Source organism: Sceloporus occidentalis, unplaced genomic scaffold (genome assembly GCF_023333645.1).
Source record: "Sceloporus occidentalis isolate IW3139 unplaced genomic scaffold, rSceOcc1.0.p SCAF_23, whole genome shotgun sequence".
NCBI classification, from domain to species: Eukaryota; Metazoa; Chordata; class Lepidosauria; order Squamata; family Phrynosomatidae; genus Sceloporus; species Sceloporus occidentalis.
In genome coordinates this window covers 11,440,185-11,458,678 of record NW_028317003.1, presented here as the reverse complement: position 1 = coordinate 11,458,678, position 18,494 = coordinate 11,440,185, and positions in this window count along the sequence as shown.

Here is an 18,494-nt window from a genome sequence, read left to right as displayed (position 1 = left end):
TTTCCTTTTTTACTGTTGCATCTCCTTTCCTTTACAAACCTAATTGCATTTTTGCCTTCAAAAAAACTCCCACGTTTCCTTTGTTTTGAATGTTTTATACATTTATTACCAAATATAAATGTGTCATGAAGCAGTCTTACAAACACACAGCTGATTTTATTGAATTCAAGAGATGGTCAGATATGATGTAGATATAAAAAGCAATGCAAAACATTTATGTCTCTATGTATGTACACCACCAAAACAGATCCCTGATGAGGGAAAAGTATGTATGTATAATATTTATGCTTAACTTGTGTTTGTTTTGTACTTGTGTATATGCATACACTTACTGTCTTTTAAAAAAGGACTTATAAAACCACAAAATGATAATAGTTAAAATAATTATAATTAAGTGGCCACTGTCTCTCCAATCTCTCCAATCTCTTGGGCTAATTAAGCTTATTTATAACTGTGTCTAATTTTATTGTATCGTGACACTGTATAGTGAACGTTTTTGCCACTCTTCATAAGCGTGTTGAATCTGTGCTTTGCTGCTTCTTCTCAGATTTAACTTTATAGATTCAGGTAGGGTTGTCAAATTGGCCATTTTGTTTTACAGGAAGCATATACGTTGATCAACCATAACATTATGGCCACTGACAGGTGACGTGAATAACACTGATGTCAGTAGGTGGGATATATTAGGCAGGAAGTGAACATTTCGTCCTCAAAGTTAATGTGTGAAAAGCAGGAAAAATAGGCAAGCGTAAGGATCTGAGCGACTTTGACAAGGGCCACATTGTCATGGCTAGACAACTGGGTCAGAGCATCTCCAAAACTCCAGCTCTTGTGGGGTGTTCCCAGTCTGCAGTCATCGATACCTATCAAAAGTGGTTCAAGGAAGAAAAATGGGTGACAGGGTCATGGGCAGCTAAGGCTCATTGATGCTCGTGAGGGGTGAAGGCTGGCACGTAGGGGTCAAATTCAACAGATGAGCTGCTGTAGCTCAAATTGCTGAAAACATTAATGTCAAATTGTTATGTTATATAATGTCCTCTCTACCCATTGTACAGCGCTACTGAATGTGATGGGGCTACATAAAACATTTTCTATTTTCTACCACTTGTCTCTGCTGGAGACTCAGCAGTAAGTAAAATGAACTAGTTATCTAGCAACCAAGGACTGATTGTGAACTAAGGTGCTGTTGCTGTGTCACAAAGGAGGCCATCAGGGGTAACTATACCAATAGCAAAATATAGCATAAGGAGGTTGTCTTTGTAAGAGGGAGAGATGTGGGAAGAATGGAAAGAAAGTTCAAAGATGGAACATTGGTAAGACCGTTTTTAAATAGCTGTGCAGAACCTGAGAGGAGCTCTAGCTTCTGCTTGTACCAAAGACTCAGCAAGACATTAGCAGATCGTTGCAATGCACAATAACACACATAATCCTAAACCAGATATATGTCTTGCATGATGTTAATTTGTTGCCGCTGGTATGATTGAACTTACCTATTACTTCCAGGGTAGTTTTCCCAAAGAACAGGGTCGTAACTTGGCAAGAAGAGAGCTACCTCGGGCGCTGCAAGGTAAGGGGCACACTTGAGCCACCCAATGCCCGAATGACATCAATGCAGCGGTATACCCTCTCACCTGATACAACCGGCAGTGGTGTCAAATAAGCCTATCATGTTCCTTGCCCCAGGTGCCAAGACCCCTAGTTTTTGGTCTGAGAAATACCTTAGTTTGTAGGTAGCCACTTCTTAACAAAGTATGGAAGTTGCAGACCGCAGCAGTTGAAGTGCCAGAGATCAACAATAATTTTTAGGACATGAATCATATTTTTTTTCCCATTTACTTTTTTGAGTGGAAGACTCAAATTTTTACGAAGCAATAATACATAAATGTATTCTGATACACATATAAAGACTTACAAAATGTACAAAATAAATGTGTGATTCTTAGATTTTAAAATCTAAAGTCTTAGTAGAAAGGAAAATTCCAATCAACAAGATATTTCTATGAAGTACGTGCAGGGCGCAAGTGTTAACCTATAGTAAATACTTTGATTCAAGATAGGAGGTGATAAGATATGGGTGAGTAAGTAAAATACGTAATAAATAAAGATAGATGATTTTAAAGGGTGGGGTTTGTGAGAGGTTACACACTTCCTTACTAAAATAGTGAAAAAAAAAAAAATTACACTTTGGGGCACCCACACCAGCTCATATATTACGAGGCTGGGCAATAGCACTCCATATTCACCTGATCTGCTGGCTGGATATGCCAGGTCATACAGTGCTTGCGCATAAAACCATAATGTGCAACCATATGTATCCAGCCAGAAGTCACACTTATGTCATTTCGAGATCACTCGCCTTAAAGTGCCTGGGCTGCCCCATCATCTGTTCTTGACCAGTGATGTCATAATAGCTGATCCCTGGGTAGTGGCAAGGACCAGGGTATTTACTAGCCTGGCAGCCAGCTGATCTCACAATCCCACCCGATCATCTGTTACCACGGTAGCAACTTTATTGGGCTGCTTGCTCCATGGGCCAATTGCTGCACAAAGGTGATCTGATTTTTTTTTGTTGAATGTTAGAGAAGCTACTGATCTTCACTGTAAGAGCTAACCCAGCTTTGCTTTATAATTTAAGTATTGTGCATTCTATTGTACGCGCAACACTTCCTCCAGATAAAGTAAGATAACTACCATTTGGCTCAGGAGCCAATCATCAGCCTCCTCTACACTACAGAAAAGGTTCCTCTCCAATCACTTGTAGCGATCACGTGGTGGGGGGGGGACACTTTAATGCCACTATGTATGAGAAACAATGGCCACCTATCACATACATGGTTGGCACTAGGCATTTAAAAAGTATTTGACCTCATTGTTTCCTTGCATATAGCGAAAACAGTTACTTATTACTTATTAGGTGCTGTTCGACTAAGCCAATAATTCTTAAAAGATTTGTATTTTTATTGTCTTGTCTAAGAGACCATCATATGAAAACAACACATAAATGACTAGGAACTGTTTTCAGTATCCATGGTAACTGCCCATCAATGACAATTAAGTGCCCCTGAAAAAAATTAGCAAAATTTTAAATAATTATTTCTATATGCCATATTTAGCTGCAAAAGTAAACTTGGCTGAGTAGATGGAGCAGCACCTTTAATGTTTGGTGCATCAAAGATGCTTAATTATTGAAGAGCTACATGCTACTGACCTCACACTTATTCAATGGCTGTTATAAAACATCACTTTTTTTCAAAATGAGCAAATAAAAATGATTTCTGACTGCAAACTCATTCAGAATGAACCAAAATCCGAAAAGAACACTTGGCCCTGTGCTGATGTCACCGAGATGTTGGCTGCACCTAGGAAATTGCCTGGATATATATTGCAGTCTGATTACATCTAGCTGAACTGGCTGAGCAAATTACTGGAGACAATGGAAGGGCAAGGGCGTGGTGCCAACCTTTGCCCATGTTTGACATTTGCTTGTAGTTAACAAAACTTTGTTTTTCCTGAACAGCTTAACAACAGTAACTGGCTTACTGTTACCATAAGAGTGAGTACACTTAAGGCAAAACAACTAGGGATTTCTAACATAATTCCTGCCTAATGCAAGTGTCAACTGTAACAGGTTTTCACCCCAAAATTGCCCTCCCTATAAGGATCTATTTCAGCATCGTACATTGAACATTGCCTCTTTTTTAACCCTTTCCAATTTTTAAAGCAGATAACTTATCTCAAACTTCTACAGCAACCTTTATAGATCACATTCACACTTTGTGCGAAAAATGTTAACCAATAGAGGGGGAAAATGACCACATTTTAAGAGACACATTTGTGCCTAGCTGTCATGTAAACAATGTTATGAACAAAAGCTTCTCATTCAACAATTTGTTCAAATTAGTTCTAGAAGAAATAACATTGGCATGTGATCAGTATCTTTGATAAAAATGTTGCCCCACCACAAGCCTGTCATCTTACAGAATTGGACAGCAAGTCCTGCCAAATGGTCAACTAACACCCGTGAAGTTTACAGATCTGATCTTGACCAAATACACTAGAAACATGAGATGGGGTTTTAGTCCCATAAGAACAAAAAAGTTGGGTTATAAAGTCACCTTTGGAAACAATTATGCATGTTAATTACTTTGTTGAGATACAAAATAGCTGTAATCATTCTGCTGGCCTGTACTTACTGCTGATCTGCAATTTGTTTTTATCATTTGACCTTTTGTTGGGAAGATCATTTTATTAACTTACAATTATTAAATATCTCTCACGCATGGGTTATAAACTATTATTGGCAGTAGAGCCTATATTGCAACATTAAATTATGATGAACAGAAAATGTAAGAAAGCGTTTCCAAGAGTATAGAAATTAAGGTTGTACATTATTTTATTATTTTATATTTATTATATTTGGGACGGTGGGCTATGATATCCGCACCTTCTAAATTGCTTTTTAAAATATGACTGACTATATTATATGCAAGACTGAAAGCCATCAGTATTAGGAATACAAATGAATTATAAAAGCTATATGCAGAAGGAACCTGTTTTGGAGATTGTAATTTTTTCTGGTATCATTTTTAATGATGACATAAGTGCAGCTGACGGCTACGTTTTTATGCTCATATAGTAAGCTGGAGCAGCTTGTGTGTGGCGCCAGCGCCCACCAGACCTGATTATGATGCACGTCATGATGATATATATATATATATATATATATATATATATCTATAAAAGAGTAAAGTACGTAGTATGAAATAGATACTAAACAATGTGTAGAGTCAATAATTGTAATATTTATCATTATTGCTTTTTTTTTTTTACGTTGTTTTGTAATTTACCTTGTTTTGATACTTTTTTCCTTTTAGCAAATCATATTTAAACTATGAAATTGGATCTGCTGAGAGGAATCAGACCCCTGTCAACTATCTGGCCGTAATTCACTCATAATAACTTGGTCAACTCTGGTGAAATGTTGTCTGTATTAAATTACCTTCATCTGGAGTTGCTCAGGTTCACTTAACGCAAATCAAATAAATTTTTAATTAGCAGGTGTGGGCTAAGAAGGCTGCATTGTAACTTGCCAAATTAACACAAACCGAAGAGACAAAGAACTAAACTATAACTTATTGGTGGTGGTAAGTAACAAATGAGTCTTATAAAATGTACAAAATAGAGAACAAATGTATCTAGTTATTTATGTCTGATTCTCAGGCAGTGATGTATTTATTAGACTTGGGCACCAGGGGGCTCTTCGTCTTCGTGCTCATCTTCGGGAAAAAAAAAAATCTTCGTATTCCGCGAATATTCGCCTATTCCCGTCTTCTCTTCAGGCGAATATTCGTGGACATTCTTCGTGTTCGGTTTTTCTTCGTTTTTGCCGGTTAAGGGGTTAATACGGGGTTAACGCGTACCGCAGCAGCTCTGGCACCAGGAGTTTAAATGTCCGTATGGGCAACTCTATTGGTCGTCAGCAGGGGGCTCGTCTGCCAATGGTCGCTCGTACAGACTGTTAAACTGGTGCCCTAACTTGTCCGGCAGATACCATTGGTCTCCCTGTTCTATCATTTATTAACTGATAGAACAGGGAGACCAGTGGGATCTGCCGGACAAGTTGCTTCATTAGGGGTTAACTTTTTAAAGTCTTTTAGGCTCCTGGTGCTGTAACTTACCCGGCAGATCCCACTGGTCTCCCTGTTCTATCAGTTAAATGTCCGTACGAACGACCAATAAAGTCGCTTGTACGGACATTTACCTGATAGAACAGGGAGACCAGTGGGATGTGCCGGGTAAGTTGCAGCATTGGGGTTAACTTTTTAAACAGAGTCGCTCGTACAGACTTTTAGGCTCCTGGTGCACTTGTTGCACCTTAAGGGGTTAAGGGGCCGTGCGAGTGAGCCTATTGGTCGCTTGCACGGCCCTTTAACCTATGGATTTCCGCTCCCGTTATCTAACGCAGCATTGAAGGGGTTAACAGGAGCGGAAATCCATAGGTTCGCTGTCAGGGGTTACAAAGGCCGTGCGAGTGAGCCTATTGGTCACCTGCAGGGTCTTCCTCTGGCATCAACCAATTGGAGGTCCCTGTAGGCGACCAATAGGCTCATTCGCACTGCCCTGTAACCCGTGACGGCGAACCTGCGGATTTCCACTTCCGTGAACTGCTGCGATGCCGCGGTAAGTTAGAAGGGGAAGGGACCGGGGAGAGTGGTAGACGAAGACGAAGACGATCACGAAGATCTTCATGGTGTGTGTCTTCGGCTTTGCCTACATTTTACCGCTGCTGCCTTCTCTTCGGCGTGTCTTCGGAAAGAACACGAAAATGCACTCTTCGTGTTCGTTTTCATGTTCGCCCGAAGACGAATGCACAAGTCTAGTATTTATGGCATGATCCAGGCCACCCCGCCAGGAGCCCCCTGACCTACCATACCAAGGGGGTCTTGCCCCTCAGTTCATCTTCTTCTTCATGCAGAATACTAGGACATGATGCCATATAGCCGAGTGCTAGATAGAAAATACACTATGGAGGTCTGCAGAGACTTCAGCAGTATAAATGGACAGCCTTAGCACAACTCCCATCTCGGCTGACCACAACAGTAATTTTTCATGAACACATATACCTCTCACACGTTGCTTTCACATTAAGTGCAGTATATGGGATATATACCTCATTAACTCACCCACTTATGTGCGGTAAAACATCCCACTTACAGCAGGGCAGCACCAGGAGAGGGCTAGCACTTTCTGGCCCAGGTGGCTGGTTCCAGAATTCTTGTGGTCAGCTTAAGTCTACTCACTTTTCCAACAGAGTTCCTTCTGTCTGCTAATTCATCACATCTACCAGTTCCAGTACTCTCTGCAGTCAGCTGCTGTCTATTTTCCGACTGTTGGAACGTTCGCATCTGCCAGTTTCTAAATCCCTACGGTGTGCAGGCCTCTACTCTTCTGCCACCGGACTATATGCTGTTTGCCTGTTCAAGCTTCAGTCTATTTTCTCATTGCCCATGGTCTGCCAGTTCAGCTTACCTGCCACTTTCAGAATTCCATTGGGCAGCTAGGTTAGCTCCTAGCTGAACACAATGTGGCCCAACAATTAGTGATGTCCGGATCATGAACGAATCGTTCATTTGATCCGGTTCTTTTTAGTGATCCGGATGAGTCGGTTCACTAGACTGAACGATTCGTTTGTAGCGGTTCAGTCTGTGAATCATCATGCAGCTGTAACCTGATCCTAGAGCTGTGAGTCATCTGCAGAGCACTCTGGGGTCAGGTTACAGCTCATTAATTCTCACAGGAACGATGACTCATAGAGTCAGAGATTCGTTCAAAGAGTCGAATGATCCGAAGAGTCGAATGAACCGAAGAGTCGAATGAACCGAAGAGTCGAATGAACCGAAGAGTCGAATGAACCGAAGAGTCGAATGAACCGAAGAGTCGAATGATTCGAATCTTACAGGGATCCGGATCTTACAAGGATCCGAATCTTACAGAGATTCGAATCATTCAGAGAAAATCACTGATACCATACTTTTATAAATAAATACATTAATAATGTTCACACTGCCCCCAGGATTTAGATTCCCCTGAGTTTGCCCCCCTTTACCTATAACTGCACCTACAGTTAACTTTATTAAATTAATTAAATTAACCCTCAATCATCAGCATAAAATTAACCCTTATACCCCATCAACCATAACTGCCCCTGAAATTAACCGTAAAGATCCCATTAACCATAACGGCCCCTGAAATTAACCCTAAAGACCCCATTAACCACAACGGCCCCTGAAATTAACCCTAAATACTCCATTAACCATAACTGCCCCTAAATTAATTGCATGTACTCCAGATAAATTACCTAATAAATTGGTATGGTTGATGGGGTCTTTAGTGTTAATTTGGGGGCAGTTATGCTTAATGGGATGTTTAAGGATAATTTAGGGGCAGTTATGCTTAATGGGGTCTTTAGTGTTAATTTAGGGGCAGTTATGCTTAATGGGGTGTTTAAGGATAATTTAGGGGCAGTTATGCTTAATGGGGTCTTTAGTGTTAATTTAGGGGCAGTTATGCTTAATGAGGTGTTTAGGGTTAATTTGGGGGCAGTTATGCTTAATGGGTCTTTAGTGTTAATTTAGGGGCAGTTATGCTTAATGAGGTGTTTAGGGTTAATTTGGGGGCAGTTATGCTTAATGGGGTTTTTAGTGTTAATTTAGGGGCATTTATGCTTAATGAGGTGTTTAGGGTTAATTTGGGGGCAGTTATGCTTAATGGGGTGTTTAGGGTTAATTTGGGGGCAGTTATGCTTAATGGGGTCTTTAGTGTTAATTTGGGGGCAGTTATGCTTAAAGGGGTCTTTAGTGTTAATTTGGGGGCAGTTATGCTTAATGGGGTCTTTAGTGTTTATTTGGGGGCAGTTATGCTTAATGGGGTGTTTAGGGTTAATTTGGGGGCAGTTATGCTTAACGGGGTGTTTAGGGTTAATTTAGGGGCAGTTATGCTTAATGGGGTGTTTAGGGTTAATTTGGGGGCAGTTATGGTTAATAGGGTGTTAAGGGTTAATTTTAGGGGCAGTCATGGTTGATGGGGTGTTAAGGGTTAATTTTAGGGAAGTCATGGTTGATGGGGTGTTTAGGGTTAATTTAATGGTGAGGGTTAATTTAATTAATTTAATAAAGTTAGCTTAAGGTGCAGTTGCAGGTAAAGGGGAATGTAAATCCTGGGGGCAGTGATTATGAATGTATTATTTATAACAGTATGGTGACATTCTCTGAATGATTACAATGCCAATGAAGGCAGAGAGTCGTTCAAAGATCCGGATCTTACAATGATCCGGATCTTACAATGATCCGGATCTTACAATGATCCGGATCTTACAGTGATCCGGATCACTGTAAGATTCGGATCCCTGTAAGATCCGAATCTTTGAACGACTCTCTGCCTTCATTGACATCACTGGAGGCAGGGGGGAGGATTCATAATGAAAGGGGCGGGGCCAATCGTTAGTGTGCCTGCACGGAGTTACTGGAAAACAGTAACTCCGTGCAGACACACTGAGTGATCCGAAGATCCGGATCATGAATCGGATCATTTCAGTGAACGAATCGAAATGATCCAATTCACTTTAATGATCCGAACTTCCCATCACTACCAACAATGTGATCCCACTCAACCCCACCTCCTCCTTAAAATTAGGGAGATGAAGAGGTAAGTCTAGGACTCATGTCTTACCCTGCTCCTGCAGCATGCTTTGGCAATTGCCCCCTCCCATGCTCACCCATTTACACATGTTCACACACTTACACAAAGACATCCCTGCTTACACACACTTACACATAAACATTTATGCTAACACACACACCCTCCCTCTCTTATCACACGACAAACACCACTGATGATTAAACATAGTAACCCAGAGACCAGGGGAAGCAGTGCTAAAACCCAATGAATGAAACCCAGTATGTCACTGCTTGTGATTGTTACACTAACAAGCTTATTCACCAATTATCTGAATATACTGGTGGGAATGAACCTCTTGATTACCTAAATTTAAATTCTGACTAATATCACCGATATGCCTCCTTCACTTGACATACAGAAGTTTCAGATAGACATGATATGATGTCATTTCTAAAGCAGAAAGTGTTGTTTTGCAAGTAAACATTTGGAAAACATGTAAAACACGATAGTGCCACCAAGCATACAGCAGTTCACTGAAACAAGTACAGTAGCCCATAATTATACCAAAATAATGTATATTTTATTCTGTAATTCCCTTACGAAAAATTACTGCAGTTTTTCTGAAGTAATACTGCAGTTTTTTGGACATGAAAAAACTGCAATACTGCACATTTACTGCAGTTTTACTGCATTTGTACTTCACTGTACTGCAGTATTACTGCACATTTACTGCCCTTTTTTTTTATATTGCAAACCTACAGTTGTACTTCAATGTACCGCAGCTTTATTGCATTTGTACTTCCTTACAAAAATAACTGCAGTAAAACTGCAGTACAGTGAAGTACAAATGCAGTAAAAATGCAGTAAATGTGCAGTATTGCAGTTTTTTCATGTCCAAAAAACTGCAGTATTACTTCAGAAAAACTGCAGTTATTTTTTCGTAAGGGTAACATCTGTACAGAAACATGCTAATTCAGCTGAGCTCGTGCATACACAGGTGAAAGCAAAGTTCCCATAGAATCTAATAGCCATTATAACACTGAGCATGTCCCAGAACATTTAACAAAGATAGCTTTTGTATCTGTGATTATCCCGTCAAATCATTATTACCATGATAAGTAAATGCTCCATTATTTCATGGCTGTATCCACCTGGAGAGCATTGTTATGCATTTTCATTTTACAATGCCTTGAATCTCATGCAATAGAGTTAGAATGCTGTATCAGGCCTCTCTTCCAGCATAACAGCTTGTATTATGTCCATTGACCTATGCACTGCAAAGCTTTACATTTTAAAGCTTATTAACAATAAAGTTACCAGACAGACACTTAGTATGGAGAATAGTTGGTAAAGTCTTGGAGAGGGAGTCCTTTTGCCCCTGGGCAATAAAATATGTGCATGAAGAGTTCATCTCTGTCTTGTCTTACAGTGAACTTACCTGGATAATAAACACAAAGGTAAAAGTCTAGTACTGCTCACCTTTGAATTGCCAACACATAAACAACACATAAATATCACCTATATCAAGTTTCAGAATGTTACAGAAGCAGGCAGACAGGCTTAGTGCTTTGGGTAACCATAATGCTCCTTTTATTAAGCACATTTCATCAAGTTAAGAGAGTTATTAATGGAAGTGACTAAGAAGAGTTAAATGGATTTTGAAAAGTTAATTATCTGACTTTTAACAAAACATTTACAGAGAGCATGTCCATGAGGATTTCAGAGAGAAAATAAAAATGAGATTTGTGGACATACTGTGCCCGGTCTCGACTCATAGGAACGAGTCTAGATGTATAGACAGGCAGAATCTGAAAAGAGCAAAACTTGCCATTCATCTTTGGCTATTGGCTTCAAAGCTTTACAGCGTTCACAAGGATTTTGTGCAAAGCTACAACCTGGCTCTCTTTGCCTATCTAGACTTAATTTGGAGTGTATACAAGATGTACCAGGGGCAGGTATGGTTTAAATATGACCAAAAATGTAGGTTTGGCATTTAGAATATCAGCCTATTGATGCTTGTCATGATGCCTTGTAGGCTCCTCCATTCCCAAGGGTAAACTTGTTAACAAGTAATGTTGCTGGTTCAATGTATACCACGTAAGTGCTCTCACTGGAGGGGTGCTCACCCAATTATTAGGAGCTTTGATTAATGGCGGTATTGCTAAGGAAGATAGCAGGGTGCACTACATATCCTTTGACAGGGCATTGCATTCTGTCAGGGAATGGAGTTTTGGGGCCTTGCTTGCTATATTCAATATCAAGACTTTTGATTGCTTCCTATTTACAGTACTAGACTGGCATAATTTGTTGGTTTGCTCTTTTAAGGGTTGTAGTTGTTATGATTTGTGCCTGTGTGTTAGTTTTAGCTCAATCTTTCCTGGCATTGGTGATGGTCTACAGATCCAAGAGAATACCCCTCTTGAATTAACTGGATCACCCCCCCCCTTTTATTGGGCCAATGCTTGATTTCAGATGTTTAGATTTGTCGGGCCATTGTAGGCCCTTACTGCAGTTTTTCTGAAGTAATACTGCAGTTTTTTGGACATGAAGTAGGCCCTTACTGCAGTATTACTGAAAAAACCCTGTGTAAATAGCACAGGGTTACATGTGGTTGTTGGGGAAGCTAAGGATGTGAAGGGGTTAAGTCTGCAGGGGTCAGGCAAAGGACAGCCTGGCTTGTGTTTTGCATGCGCTCGTGCCGCTCAGTTTTGCCCGCCTTTTTTGAAAAGAATGTTCTGGTGGCGGCTCGCGCCGCTTAGTTTGCCTCGCGCCGCTTAGTTTTCCTCGCGCTGCTGCTTTTTGTTGCGCTCGCAGACAGCTCGCGCTATGGTTTGGGCGGGATTTTGCACTATATAAGCGCTGTGCCTGAGGCGTTCGTTTCACTACCCCAGGCTGCGTTAACCGACTGCACTGACCTTTATTGCGTCTGGTGAGCGGCGGTTTTCAGCAAGGCTTCGGGGGGCAGCATGGAAGAGCTGCTGAATTGTCGCCCGCCCCCCCTCCCTTTTTTATTTTATGTATAAGTATTTTTCTATTTTATAAAAAAAAAAAAAAAAAGTATATGTCATGTCGTGGCTTTTATTGGGGTTAAGTTGCTTTCTGTAAAGAGAGTGAACATAGGGGTTGTTTCAGTGGTAGGCCGAGCGGCTTTGGGGCAGTCGGCCTTGTTTTAATTTATTAACTCTGTGGTTTGGGCCAAGAGTTGTGGTTATTTATGAAGTTGATACTAAGTTATTGGTTGAGTGTTTATATGGTAAATTTGTTATAAGCTAAATAAAAGACCACGGCCTTTGTTCATCCAAAGAAATTGTATCTGTGTTTTATTTATTATCTGGTTACATTGTAATACACCATACAACCACATGCACATTTACTGCAGTTTTACTGCATTTGTACTTCACTGTACTGCAGTTTTACTGCAGTTATTTTTGTACGGAAGTACAAATGCAATAAAGCTGCAGTACATTGAAGTACAACTGTAGGTTTGCAATATAAAAAAAAAGTGCAGTAAATGTGCAGTAATACTGCAGTAAAAGTGCAGTATTGCCGTTTTTTCATGTCCAAAAAACTGCAGTATTACTTCAGAAAAACTGCAGTAATTTGGTAAGTTTGGTAAGGGGGGGGGGGGTAGCTGATGACTCTGGTGTCCCCATTGCTTATGACAAAGTAAAGGACTCTGCAACTTAATGTTCTTTTCTGGGTAATGAGATAGATATGAAGCTTATGCTTTTCTACCTACAAACTCAAATTCTAAGAAGATTGTCATAGAGGATGAAATGTACAACTTTGGTTTCACTGAAACATTTCAACTTTGCGTGCAGAATTATGACCACAAGTCTTGCCTCCTGCAGGTTATCATTGGCCATGCTAGGAGTGAAGTTTCACCATTACATCAGGATCGACTTATCAGTGTGGGTGTCTTTTCTGGCTATGCACAATGGCTGGATGTGCTTGCAGGTGTGAACCCCTCCAGTTCAAAAATGTCAATATTCTTATGGATATGCTCTTCAAAACTGTACACAAGTAATGATCAGAGATCTGTAAAGTGGCAGAACCACTTCCATTTTTCTGCTACTAGGCCTCTAGTTACTGTATACAATCCAGCATCCTGTTTGGGGTTTCTGGTGCTTTATTGCATTCCCTGACTTCCTTTAAGTCCTCAGAAATAATTTCTCCCAACTCAGAGCAATATTCTGGGATTTTTTATGTTCTAAGTGCATTATTTTAAATTTATGAACATTAAACTGTGGCTGTCACACTCTTGACCATCCTTCTAATTTAAATAATTTGCCATTTGGCTTGTTTCACCAGGAATGCATTGCAGACTTTCGTATCATCTGCAAAAAAGCATACCTTACCATTGAGACCTTTTGTAATATCAGCAATAAAAATTTTAGTCCCAGTACTGATACCTGAGATACCCCACTATTGACAAGACCTTGCTCTGATTATACACCATTATCTACAACCATCTGACATTCAATCATTGACTTCTCCATTCAACTGAAATCTCTACTGCTCCTCTTTTCTGGTCTTGCAAACCATTTATATTCAGATATTTAACAATCATTTCCTTTAGCATGATTTCCATTAATTTCAAGACTACTGAGATGAGACTAAAAAGTATTTAAAGTCTTCCCCGCTACCTTTTGGTGAAGTGGTACTAAAATAGCCAACTTCCAATCTTCTGGATCTACTCCTGTCAATTGTGACTCATTAAATAAGTCTGCCAAGGGTTTTGCCAGAACTCTCTGAAGCTCTTTTAATAACTTTGGATGAATCCCATCAGGCCCGGACTGGCCATCGGGCACACCGGGCGTTTGCCCGGTGGGCCGGGCCACGGCAGGGCCGCATTGACTTAGGGGCTGATGGAGCTGCAGCTCCAGGCCCCTATCCTACCTACGGCCGCATTAACGCAGGGCATAAGGAGCACCTGCCCCTCAAGCCCGCCGCAACTGCGACCGGGTCCGCCACTCTAAGGGGCCGGGAAGTCCCCACCAAGGCCGGCCTTACGGGTCTGCGGCCGCACAGGGTTTAAATTAAAACATCGGGGTTTTTTTTAACTTTATTTAACATCCTCCATGTTAAATAAAGTTTTTTTTTACTTTATTTAACATGGAGGATGTTAAATAAAGTTGAAAAAAAACCCCGATGTTTTAATTTAAACCCTGTGCGGCCGCAAACCCCTAAGGCCGGCCCTGGTGGGGGCTTCCCGGCCCCTTAGAGCAGGACCGGCCTTTGGGGTGTGCGACCGCACAGGGCGTCACACTCTAGGGGGCGGTCCAACTTGCGGCACCCGGCACCCCTCCAGAGACGGACAGTAATGTCCGCCGCTGGAGGAGCAGGCTTAAAATCACTCAAGGGAGCCGGAGGTCTGCTAAAGACCTCCGATACCGCTACCTTGTGATCCGCGCGGCAACAGCTGCTGTGTGCCGGGGTTTGTTGTTAGATCCCGGCGCACAACACTGAAGCCGCGCCCACCGCTGTCCGTGCCCTCTGAACCGGAAGAAGACAGAGAAGACAGAAGAACTGAAGAAGAGGAGCGAAGAGGAGGAAAAGGAGCTGTAAGGAGAAAAGAGGAAAGGTAGGAAAATATTCAGTGAGAGTGGATTAGTATATATGTGTGGATTGGTATATATGTGTGGATTGGTATATATGTGTGGATTGGTATATATGTGTGGATTGGTATATATGTGTGGATTGGTGTATGTGTGGATTGGTATATATGTGTGGATTGGTATATATGTGTGGATTGGTATATATGTGTGGATTGGTGTATGTGTGGATTGGTATATATGTGTGGATTGGTATATACGTGTGGATTGGTATACGTGTGGATTGGTATATACGTGTGGATTGGTATATACGTGTGGATTGGTATATACGTGTGGATTGGTATATACGTGTGGATTGGTATATAGGTGTGGATTGGTATAGGTGTGGATTGGTATATATGTGTGGATTGGTATATATGTGTGGATTGGTAAGTGTGTGAGAGTGATGGGTGTTATGCTGTACCATTTCCAATGTCTTTTTCATGATCTAATTATGCTCTAAAAGTACATCATAACTCCCATCACTCTATACTGTTCCATACAGTGGCAGAGCTGGGAGGCAGAGGCCTTGCACCCTCACCGCAGGACTCCTGAAAGGTAAGTGAACTTCAAAGAGGGAGAGGGTAGATAGTTAGGAGGGGGTAGATAGGGAGAAGGGCGTGAGACGGGGGAAAGGGGGTAGATAGGGGAGAAGGGAGTGAGAAGGGGTAGATGGGGCAGAAGGGAGTGAGAAGGGGTAGATAGGGCAATCATACTCCTATCATGCCAAGTCTGCGAGTACATCCTGGAATCTGGGTATGCCTGGGCATGATAGGAATGTGATTGCTGTTAATATATATATATATACATATAATATTGTTTTTTAATTGTTTTGTCCTATTTTGGTGTGTTACTTACTTTAAATAAAAGGGTTTTTTTTATGGTGTGGGGAGGTCATATTCGGTTTCGGACAGGTAAATGCTGCATTTTCGGTTTCAGTCCAGAATTCGTTTCGGTGCATCCCTACTACTAAGCCAGACAATGAAGTGGTAGGCCTACACCACAACAATGTTTGGCGTAGTATATAGTGATTGGGGTTATGCTGCACTATTGTCAATGTCTGGCTCAATGTATAGTGATAGGGATTACGCTGTACCACTGTCAATGTGTGCCTCAGTATATAGTGATAGGTGTTATGCTGTACCACCGTCAATTTCTGCCTCAGTATATAGTGATAAGTATTATGCTGTACCACCGTCAATGTCTGCCTCAGTATATAATGATAACGGTGAGAAGAGGCAGAGGTGGTAGATAGTGATACAGGGGGATAGATAGTGAGAAAGGGTAGTTTTGTTACAAGTTTTTATTCCTTTCTTTTTTTGGGATGGGGGGGCACCAGAGGAGTAGTCCGCACAGGGCGCCAGAACACCTAAGGCCGGCTCTGCCTTAGAGTGGCGGACCCGGTTGCAGTTGCGGCGGGCTTAAGGGGCTCTGCCTTAATGCGGCCATATAGGCCCAGTCAGTCCGGTCCTGACTGGGCCTATTTTAAGGTAGGAGCCTGGAGCTGCAGCTCCATCAGCCCCTAAGTCAATCCTGCCCTGCCACAGGCGCGGTCGCAGTTGCTGCTTGCTCTGGCAACAAGGTAAATAGGGTGAGGGAAGGGGCTGCAGTGAGAAGGGGCAGAGGGGGGTTAGGTAGTGAGAAAGGGGGAGAGGGGATAGATAGAGGCGGTACATATTGAGAAGTGGGGAAGGGGGTTACATAGTGAAAAGGGGGAACATAGTGAGAAGGGGCAGATAAGATGATGAGAGGGGGTAGTGTGAATGCGTATGAGAATGAATGAATAAATGTGTGGATGAATTGTGTGAATGCGTATGACAATTAATGAATTCATGTGTGGATGAATTGCTTGAATTATTTGTGAGACTGCATTAATGAATGTGTTAATGATTTGTGTGAATGATTAAATGCAAAGATGGTACATGAAGGGTGGGCTTTAACAATAAATAAATAAATATGGGCTGCTCAGGCTTAAATGCCCGGGCCTATTTTTTGTCCCAGTCCGGGCCTGAATCCCATCAAGTCCCATGGATTTGTCTGTTTTTACTTTGGAGAGTTCAGATATTCCCTAGGTTGAAATTGTTTTTCTGAACCAGAAATATCTTAAAAACCACCCAATGAGATAAAAAAATGAATAATGCCAAACAGTCATATCTTGTATACTCCCTCAGAGCTCCCCCCCCCCTGCCCCATATGGGAACTTGGAAAGTAAGGGGTTTGGCAAGGACTGGTCTAATGTATGCAGAGAAAGGACATGGAGAAGGCAAAACCTAACAGGATGTTGGTGGAACCAGATAAAAATAACATTTCCGGGCTGCTTACCACCACGCTCTTCACTCGTACAGTCCCCCAGTTTGGAGCGTCAACTCAAACACACCCTCGGGGTGGGGGCCTGGGACCCACGGCTCCTCTCCAAAGCACACAGGAACAGCACAAAGAAAAACACTATTCCTGCACTCCGAATGTAATATTTATTAAATAAAGTGCCATCTAATCCAGACAGACTAACTGCTTAATGCGTTTTGCGCTATACTTAACAATTACTATACCAACACAAGTTCCTCACATAAATATTAAAGACTGCCTCAAGGACTAATAGTGGCGACCCTGGGGCAAACAAATCTGTGTTACTTGGTAGGAAAATAGTGTTGTTGGTGATAAGTGCCTCTATATTACCAAGTCACATAATGGACTCAATGGTTAGACTTTGACAGCTCTCCCCAATTAAAGTGTCTAACACAAACCTGTCAGATTTGTCTAATTAATGTTTAATCAACTAAAAGTGAGTCATATCGTCAAAGAAAACATGCTGTGCTAGCAGATCATGTGAACAGGGTTGAATACCTGCGATTTAAGGCCTGGTAAACTTGTCACTAACAATGTGTTTTTTGTACCTGTTCCCAGAATTAATTATGTGAAAATCATTAGATCTGGAATCTTTCAAATTGTAGGTAAATACTGTACAATACAGGGTGAGAACAGGTCACTGTGCTCTCTTGGTAAAGACCATTGTTTAAATGCACTGGTATGTTATGTTTCATAAAACATTTTTTCAGACAGCAGATATTACATCATGGTCTTCTACAGAACAATGACTAGACACATGTTGGAAGTGCTGATGTCATAGATTGGCTAGGTCATGCCAGTCAGGGAATGCTTTTCAAATTTAAAATGTAAAATTACTACATGACTGTAACAAACCATTCTTACTGACCTGCAGCACTTTCCCCAAACTGGTCCATTTCCCCCGCCAATAACAAATAAATCCATTAGCAGACAAGTACACATACACACTCCCTCTAATCCACACATACACACTAAATATATATAACCCATCTATCACACCTCACACCCTTACCTTGCCTGGAGCCCTCTTTTATAACAGCTCCCACAGTGTGCGCAACCACACTCTTACCATGGGGTCACATAACGTTGTATGATGTTTTGCTCTCTAGTCTTTAAGAGGTTAGCCACACACATAGAAGTAAACAATGGATAAATAAACTACACATGCACTATATGGACAAAAGTATTGGAACTCCTGACCATTACACCAACAGGTACTTTTATGACACTGCATTCTAAATACATAGACATTAATATGTAGTTGGGCCTCCCTTTGCATCTATTACAGCTTCCACTCTTCTGGGATGGCTTTTCACAAGATTTTGGAGTGTTTCTTTGGGAAATTGTGCCTATTGGTGGCTTGGAGGCTGCTTGCTG